Genomic DNA, 8,982 nt, shown 5'->3' on the forward strand with positions numbered 1-8,982 from the left:
CGGTCATCAGCATCGTATTCACGCCATCAGAGCAGGTCTCCAAGCCAAGGGACCCGGAGAAGGTCCTTGCTCCGGGGACCACCAGCCTCGCAAGCGGTGGGGATGCCCGTGTCCCGAGCACAAGTCCTTTCCTCCCGGGTGCTGATCACATCGCACTTCATTGTTTGGTTCTGAGGACCGGAGGGAGGTTTTGCCTCCCCTCCTCGGGCGATGAGAGCCAGGAAAGGGACAGCGTGGTTCACATCCAACTCATAAGGCTCTCAGAGCTCAAGCTTGAGGACTGAGATTCACTCAATTAATTTTGCTTTGGCAAAAAGTCCATTTTTATTGCTATTTCATGCCTTCAGTATAGATTTTCCCTGCTCGTCTCAAAGGGATAATAAAACCCGACTAGTTCTTTTTATAAAAGTCTCACACTCCCTCTCTCACCGGGCTCTGTGTTCCCCAGCTAGAGATGTAAATTTAAAGGGGAAATGCTGTCATTTAAAACAAAACAAAACCAAAAAAAGCAACGCAGAAAGCCCATCTTTGAGCATATTCCAGCTCTCAAAAACTAGGCCATGCAACCCAAGCAAAACCCAAGCAGCCACCTCTCCGCAGCGAAGCGGCCGCCCCGCAGCAATGCCCACCCTCCCACCGGGACCATGACAACCTCCAGCCCCAGGCAGCCACTCTCCATCTTGCATGGCCTGTGGTGGCTCTCAGCTCACTGGGCCATGTAGGTTTTTGCCAGCTGGGTGTTGGAGAATGCAGGTGGCAATTGCTGCTTGGAACCGGTTCTTTGCGCTCGGCCGTGACACCCGCTCCCCAGCACCTGCACCTGCCTCCCTCTTCCTCCTCCTCCTCCTCCGCACAGGGCTTGGGGTGGCAGCCTCACTGCTGTCAGCCACGAGCAGCTGTACAAGCCCTCCTGGGGGAAATCCAAATCCACGCAATGCTGAGCAGGTGGGTTTTGGGCAGGTTTCTGGGCAGGCGGTGGGACAGGACGATGCTGGGACACATCCCGCCCGCTCTTCAGAAGGGCTGGAGCTGCGGAGCATCCCTCGGAGAGGTGACGAAGGGAAAAGGAAACAAACAGCCTTTCCTCTGCTTCGTGCCCTGCTGCAGGGGATAGGATGCGAGCAGAAGCCAAGTTGCATTGCTGGAAGTGTGTCACTAGTGAGTGGCAGCAATCGCCTGGGGACAGGGTGGGTTCACCAGCACCCGCGGTATTTAAGAGCAGGTTAGACCCAGGTATCCACCAGGCACGGCCTGAGGACAGACTCAAGACAGTTTCCTCCTGCTTTGGCCGCCTGTATGATTCGGTGACGTGCATAAATCCGCCATCACCGGAACCCTCCCTGCCTTGGCGAAACCAGGAGCGAATCCAAAGGAGAACGAAGCCGCGCGAGGCAAGAGGAGACGTGCACGTGCCTGCGCGGTGCCAGCCGGCGAGCTGCCCTGTGCCGCAGCACGGGACCGGACCGGCCGGGAGCAGCCCGAGGGGTGAGAGCCGAGCCCTTTACGTCCAAATGTTTCTCCTTCTCCCCATCCTTTCCCTTTGCACCTCCACCAGGCTGCCTGCGCACCGCAGCTGCCGGGAACTCAAAGCCCTGCCTGCATCTAGCAGGGCCGGCAGCGCCCGCGGCGAGAGGAAACCCGCAGCTCGCTCTGTTCCTGCAGGTGTGCCTCCAACCGACTGAAGTTTTTAGGGCAACTCGTGCCAGGATGGGCAGGAGAGGAAAGACAAGGGTGAGGAAACCCCCGGCGATACCGCGCTCCCTTGTTAACTGATGGCCTGTCACCCCCGGGCTCGGCTCGCCGTGCCCCCGGCGAGGCTGTGACGCGGCTCTATCAGTTAAACCAAAGTTGTGCCGTTTCCTCTGACGGCAGAACAAACCGTCCTTCCCCGCCGCAAGCCGCCAAGCCTGAGGGATGCTACAGAAAATAATTCTGCAGCTCCCCCATTTTGGGGGAAATCAGTCGGTGTCCCTAGATTTTCCTGCAGAGCCCTCACAAGACTTGACCCTCCAGGCTGGAAAATCCTTAGCGAGCTGTGACAACCTCTGCAGCTCAGGCAGAGGCGAGAGATGATTAAGACTGGCTGAAATCTCACAGGACTCTGACGTGTGAGAGGCCCCATGCAAGACAGAGAAACACCCCGGGCTGCTCCTCGCAACCTGCGACTCCCCCCACCTCAGCACGGGGCCGAAGGGAGATCAGGGACCGAGCGAGGCCAGGAACCAGGTCACCGCCACTGGTTTCCAGGCAGCAAAGGTTTGGAAGAGCAGAGGATCATTTAGCTGAGCGACAGTGAAGGTTCAGAGCAGAGCCTTCAAATTACACGCTACAGAGCACTTTTCCTGCCTAAAAGGTCTCTGAAATGACTGTGGCGGCTCTGAAACGAAGCACTCTGTATGCAATTGTTCCCTGGGGCTTGCAGAGGAGACAGCCGGGAGAGGAGAGGTGGGTCTGCGGTCCTTGGCACAGGCAGCTCCTCATCAGAGGAGGATGCGTGCTTCTTCTGGGCTCCCTGGCACGGCAGTGCCGCTTCCCTAAATCTCCCCGGCAGTTTCTACCGGACGCGGTATTTATTTTTTAATTATTATTTTTTTATTGCTCGCTTCCTGCCTTTAACTTCACGCAGCTCCCGGCCCTGGGCTGCAGAGCTGCTGCTCAGGGTGCGGGTGCCCCCAGCCCAAACTCCGAGCCCTGTGTGCAGACCCACGCTGAACCCCCCACCATCACCACCCTCACCATGCCTGAGGCGCACCGCGATCCCGTGGGGAATGGGGAGGGAAGCACGCTCAGGGGAAACGAGTCCTTTTCTCCATCTCACTTGGCTCCTTCCCATCCTTCTCCCATCCATCCCCCAGCAGCTCGAGGTCCGTTTTCATCAGGCAGTGACAGACACCAGGAGATGCAGTCTCAGCACCTGACCGCGCAGCGCCAGGGCACCATGCACATCCAACCTCTGCCTCATCCCACGTGAGCCCCCAGCCCTCTCCCATCGACATACGGGTGACAGCACCCACATCCCCAGAGCCACCACGGTGCTTCTCGCCCAACTGGGAGATGCAACCTGCCACCCCACGGAAAATGGCTGCGGGGTAGGAGGGCTCTGCAAAGTCTCAGTGCCCAGTAGGAAAGCAGTTCTGGACCCTCAGAGAGGCTCTGGTGATGCCCATGAGCTGGGACAGTCAGAGTTGAGCTGGCAGAACGCTCAGAAGGTGCTGGTGCCACCAGAGATGCCTTCCCTCTGCTTGCAGAGCGCCCCAGGAGCGCTCTCCCACGCAAAACCCCTACTGTTGGTTTTGTTCCTCCAAAACATCACTTTGGGAGGTCACCTGAGGGCAGCCAGACCAGGCACCGCTCGCAGCCAAGGGGAGAACAAGCAGGAACCAGTGGCCACAAGAGCTTTTGCCAAGCCAAATTTGCTCGCATCCAAGGGACGGCATCGCGCTCCATCAAAGGCGGCGGGGAACAAACGCGCACCCCAGCAGCTCCTCGCTCTGACGTCAATGAAAACGTCCGGCAGGTCTGCGATGTCAGCTGCGACACTTTGTCACCGGCCGGAAAGCCCTGGGGATGCCGACCCCCGGGCGGGGGGACCAGCCCGGTCAGCATCTCGGTTGGGATCCCCGGCTGTGCATGCACCAGCGCGCTCAGGCTGCTGCTCCAGCTGCACATTTCCAGGGGAGGGTGGGAAGGGGACACGCACACACAGGAATTTAGCTGGAATTTAGTAGCTTAAAAGCAGCTGCAGCAGAAGAGCTCGGGGGGGGGGGGGGATGCTGAGGAGGGGGCCGCGGCTCCCAACCCGCCTTTCTCCAGGGGGGCTTCAGACGCACCGAGTTCCCCCTCCGCGTCCCCACGCTGCCGGCCGGGAGCACCGTGGCCAGCCGTGGGCTGCGCGCACCCGTGGGGCCGGGGGGGGGCCGGGGAGCCCCTCGGTGCCCCCCCCGTGACGTCACCGTGCTAGGGCCAGGCTCGCGCTTGGGGGGGTCGAAGTGGAGGGCGGGGGGGGGGGGTCGGGCTGCAGTTGTAAATGCGAGTGCGGTGCGATGGGAGAGAGAAGGGAAGGGAAGACAAGGGAAGGGAAAGGAAGGGAAGGGAAGGGAAAGGAAGGGAAGGGAAGACAAGGGAAGGGAAAGGAAGGGAAGGGAAGGGAAAGGAAGGGAAGGGAAGACAAGGGAAGGGAAAGGAAGGGAAGACAAGGGAAGGGAAGATGCCGGCAGCGCAGGGGGGACGCGGTGCCGCCGCCGCTCCAGCGGCAGCAGGAACGCAGCGGGCTCGGCGGGAGCTGCGGCTGCAGCCGGCGGCGCGACGCGAAGCAAGCGGGGTGGGAACGCGGGGCGGCGGGCAGGAACCCCCCCCGCACACCGGGCGGGCACCGGGGCTGCGGCCCCCGCCCCGCTCGGGCACCTCCTCTCCCCCCCCGCCACACAACGCCTGTCACCCCGCACCCTCCCCGGGCCGCCGGCCTCCCGGCGCCCGCCGAGGCCAGCGCGGCAGAGCCGAGGCCCTCCCGGACCGCCCCCCCGGAGCCGCAACCGGAACCTTCTTACCTGGCCGGGCCGCGGCCCCGCTGCGTCTCAGCGGCGGCGCTGGGCGGGGGCGGCCCCGGCGGCCATCCCCGGGCGGCCGCGCCGCTCTCCGCCGCGCCGTGCGAGCCGCTCGGCGGTGTCAGCGGGCGGGAGCTCCGCGCGGCGCCGGGAGGGAGGGGAGGGAGGCCGGGGGCATGACCGAGCGCCGTCGGAAGTGCACGCGCGCCCGCCGCCCTGCCCGCGACGGCAGCGACACCTGCCGGCCGCGCCGGGGGCCCGCCGGGAACCGGGCAGCGCGCGCCTCCGGTGAGCGGGCAGCGCGCGCCGGGAACGGGCAGCGCGGAGCCGGGAGCGCCGGGCACGGCAGCGGGGGATGGCGCGATGGGCGCTGCGCACCGGGGACCGCGCGGCAAGGCGCTGGGCACGGCACACGGGGCACCGGGACGGGCAGTGGGCACTGGGCGCCGGCAGCAGGCAGGGTACGGCGGCTACCGGGCAGCACATGCTGGGCACTGGGTACCGGGCAGTGCGCGGTGGGCACCGGTACCGGGTGCAGGGCACACCCGCCGGGTGCTGGTGCTGGGCAGGGTGAGGTCCCGGGCACCGGGGACCACACACCCGGATCCTGGGTCAGGGCTCAGATCTGGATTGGGGTCTGGGTTGGGGTCTGGATCTGTCTCTGGGTTTAGATCCGCATTCGGATCAGGGTCGGACCACACGTGGGACTGCACTTGTGTCTGGGTCTGGATTTGGATCAAGATTTGGAGCCACATCTGGATTTGCATTTCGAGCTGGATTCAGATCCTCATCTGGATCTGCATTTGCATCTCAATCTGGAACACGCATCCTTTGCAAGGGATGGAGGTGACGTGTCCGACCCCCCTGCTCCCCGAGCATCCGCAGCAGCCCCAGGGGGTGCACAGAGCATGGGGTGCTCACCCCCCGAGGGTGCTGCCCCCTTCCCCTGCCCCAGGCAGCCCGGGGGGCACAGCTGGGGTCTGCAGCAGCCGTGGCAGGAGTCCCGGCCTCCGAGCGAGGGGAGGGACAAAATGGCAGCGGTCCCGCTGGCCTTGGCTGTTGCTCAGCGGTGCGTCTGGGGCTGAACGTGCTCCAAGGAGGAGCTGAGGTCAGGGAGGGGGACGAGTGCAGGAAACACATTAAGTGAGGAAAATTGGCTGCAGCCAGCACTGCTGCCTAATGCTTGCTCGGGATTGTCCTCTCCATCAGGTATCTGGTACAAGTCCTTTCTGATCAGCGGCTGCAGCCGGTTTAACCTCTTGCATCTCAAAGGTGCCACCAGCACCCACTCTGCACCAAGAGGGGTGGCACCCAGGACCCCTCCTCGCTTGTGTCCCCGGTGCTGACACCCAACTTTGGCCACGGTGACGTGTGCAGGTATTTTTAACGGGAAGATTCTGGGCTCTCACAGCACAGCTGCTAATTTATAATCCTGTTTGCCTATTAAAATAAAAGCCTCTCTCTCATTCCCGAACGTGAGAGCCAAAGCGAAACTATGAGGAAGTGCCCTGTTTGCAGAACACGCTGTGAAACGCACAAAGGAAACGGAGCAAAACCAGCATTTTGCACGTTTTTTAGCCTCGTTTTAGCTAGGACTTGGAACCGCAGAAGGGAAATCTTTTCTAGCAGGATGTGCACAGCGGGGGTGTGTTGAGCTGCTGGTGTCCCTTTGGAGCACGGCCACCTGCCTGCCGAGGGACAGCAGCCTCTGCGGGTTCCTGCTTTGTCCCCAGGCGGTGTCAGGTCCCTTGGGGGTTCCAGGGCTGGAGCAGCGTGTCCCCCGTGGGGCCGGCCAGGCAGGGATGGTGTCTGATGGCAGGAAATACCTGCTGCTCCGCCGCCTCCCCGGCCTAAGTGAACAAGAGGGAGAGTGTTCAGAGAGCGACTGCGGCCACGTGTGACAGGAGGAGCCTCCGAGGGACACACGGGCCATTGTTCCTTGAGCGTGCGGGGTGGAAATTCAGATGGACCCGTTGCGTGCTGCCCTCCTGGGGACTGATCCCGCGACCCAGGAGCTGCCGAAGCAGATCAGGCTGGGAATTTGTCAAACCCTGTGTCTGGTGGCGGTGGGACAGCCCTGGTGGGACAAGCCGCTCGAGGGGCCTCTCCAGCTCCTCACGGCTGGAGCGTGGCACGTGCCCGAGGACTTTTAGCCTTTCCAGAGCTCTCACTGATATTTGTCACGGCCCTGCTGCCTGTCTGTCCGTCCTCACCCCCGCCAGCACCCTGCAGCAGCCTCGCAATCACCTGGAAAGACATTTTCGTGTGGTCCGGGTTTGATCCGCGCTTTGCCATTTCTTTAAGCACTCCCTGGTGTTTTCCTTTCGCCTTTTACCACCAACGCTCCCCCATTTCTGCAAAAAAGAAGAAAAAAGACTCGCAAAATGTGCCCAGCCTTGCAAATCCCTAATTACCCTCCGCACGTCCTAGCGAACGGGCTGCCCTTTGAGCAGCGCTGCTGGCAGCAGGGGAGGGTTGCAGGCTCCCCCCGGAGCAGCCGGTAATGCTGATTTTCCCCACTGCCCTTGCAGGGGGAGCAAAGGGGGTTTGCCTCACTGCTCCCACCCCAGCTCCGCTCTCCGTCCCCCAGCACCTGTCCCTGCACTGGCTTCCAAATCTGGAGAGGTTTTTTAGTAAGGAGGCTGCAAAAGGGAGGAGAGAGGAGAACATGCCGCTCTCCTGCCTCACGTCCACGCTTTGCCCTTTCTCAGGAACCAGCCAGATTGTTTCCATTAGGAGAATCTGAGGATCCAAGTATTTGCCGATGGCCAGGAGAAGATTTGCTGATCGTAACTGTTCTTCCCTAGAATAATTTTGAGTGAGGTTCTTGGCATGTAACCATCCTTTTATGGTAAAATTAGGGATAAACGCTTGGTGGATTTGCATTTGAAGTTGATTGATACATGGCATTAATGCACGCATAGATAATTTTGCATTTTGAGATTGCTGAGCAAGGAATAATTTTTATTTTGGGTCAAAGATAAGGGCATTGTGTTGAGATGAAATATGCAGGGGTTTTGATCTGTGTCACAGGTGGTGCGTTTCTTTTTGCCGGGGAAGGTGACGGCAGGCCCACATTAGCCATTCCTGCCCTTGCTTTTAAGTGCTTTGGGTCTGCGCCTGATGCAAGGAATAATCCCCCGCTGTCAGTTAACACCAGGACGTGGTTCCAACCTTCTGAGCTTTGGAGTTTCCCATTTAAAAAAAAAAAATTAAAAAATCTATTTTATTTTATTTTACTTATTTTTGTGCAGGCTGTGCCAGCCCTCACGGCACAGCCCAGATCGTGCCGGGAGGTACACGGGGCTGTTGGCCCCGTTTTGTTGCTCGAGGTCTCCAGGTTGCTGCGTGCTGAATGCGATTGGGCTTTTGGGGTATGTCCACCTCAGCTGGGCACCTGTTCCCTTTGCAGTAAGGACATGAGCTCAACCCCCCTGGGGACTTGGTCATGGAGCGGAGGGGGGTCTCCTTTGGGTCCCCAAGCCACGAGGTTCATGGAGTTGGGGGCTGCTTTGCCAAATGCATCAGCACAGGGCACCTCTAGATGTGAGAAGTCACAGAATCATTTTGGTTGGAAGAGACCCTCAGGGTCATCACGTCCAGCCATAACCCACCCCTGGCACTGCCCCATGTCCCTGAGAACCTCATCTCCGTCTGTCCAACCCTCCAGGGATGGTGACTCCAGCACTGCCCTGGGCAGCCTGTTCCAGTGCCCGACAGCCCTTTGGGGAAGAAATTGTTCCCCAGACCCAACCTCAACCTCCCCTGGCGCAACTTGAGGCCGTTTCCTCTGGTCCTGGCGCTTGTTCCTGGGGAGCAGAGCCCGACCCCCCCTGGCTCCAAGCTCCTTTCAGGCAGGTCAGAGATCAGAAGGTCTCCCCTCAGCTCCTGTTCTCCAGCCGAACCCCCGGGTCCCTCAGCCGCTCCCATCACACTTGTGCTCCAGCCCCTCACCAGCTCCGTTCCCTTCTCTCAACTCGCTCCAGCACCTCAAGAGCTTTCTTGTTGTGAGAGGCCCAAAACTGACCCCAAGATTCGAGGTCCGTCCATCCATCCATCCATCCATCCATCCATCCATCCATCCATCCATCCATCTCCCAGAGGAGGGGGCTCCAGGAAGGTGAAGCACAGGGGCTTGTTTTGGCAGGGACAGGCAGCAGGAGGTGATGCCATTAATACAATAAAGGGCAGTCTAACGAGAGGGAACCACACAGACATTAATTAGGCAGGCAGTTAGATCCTCAGGTGCCAGTAACTCAGCAAAAGCACCAGGCTATTTGCATGCAGGAGATAACAAGCGATCGTGTCCCACAGATATAACACCCCTGCGTCCCTCCTTGTCCCTTTGGTCAGGTCCCAGGGCCACTGCAGCCAGCAGAGCAGGGGCTGGTGGCACGGGGGCTGTGTGCCAAACCCCCTCCTCCTCCAAAGCAAGAGG

General features: G+C 60.5%; 1 protein-coding gene across 1 annotated transcript in view; it reads right to left on the bottom strand.

Moving 5' to 3' along the window:
* RAI1 (retinoic acid induced 1) overlaps positions 1–4,683 on the bottom strand; it is a 75,048-nt gene extending 70,365 nt beyond the window's left edge. The window contains exon 1 of the mRNA XM_065645091.1: positions 4,548–4,683. The gene's annotated coding sequence lies outside the window, so the exon portion shown is untranslated. The remainder of the gene's footprint in view (positions 1–4,547) is intronic.
* Between the last annotated feature and the right edge of the window lie 4,299 nt (positions 4,684–8,982).

Source organism: Caloenas nicobarica, chromosome 14 (assembly GCF_036013445.1).
Source record: "Caloenas nicobarica isolate bCalNic1 chromosome 14, bCalNic1.hap1, whole genome shotgun sequence".
NCBI lineage: Eukaryota > Metazoa > Chordata > Aves > Columbiformes > Columbidae > Caloenas > Caloenas nicobarica.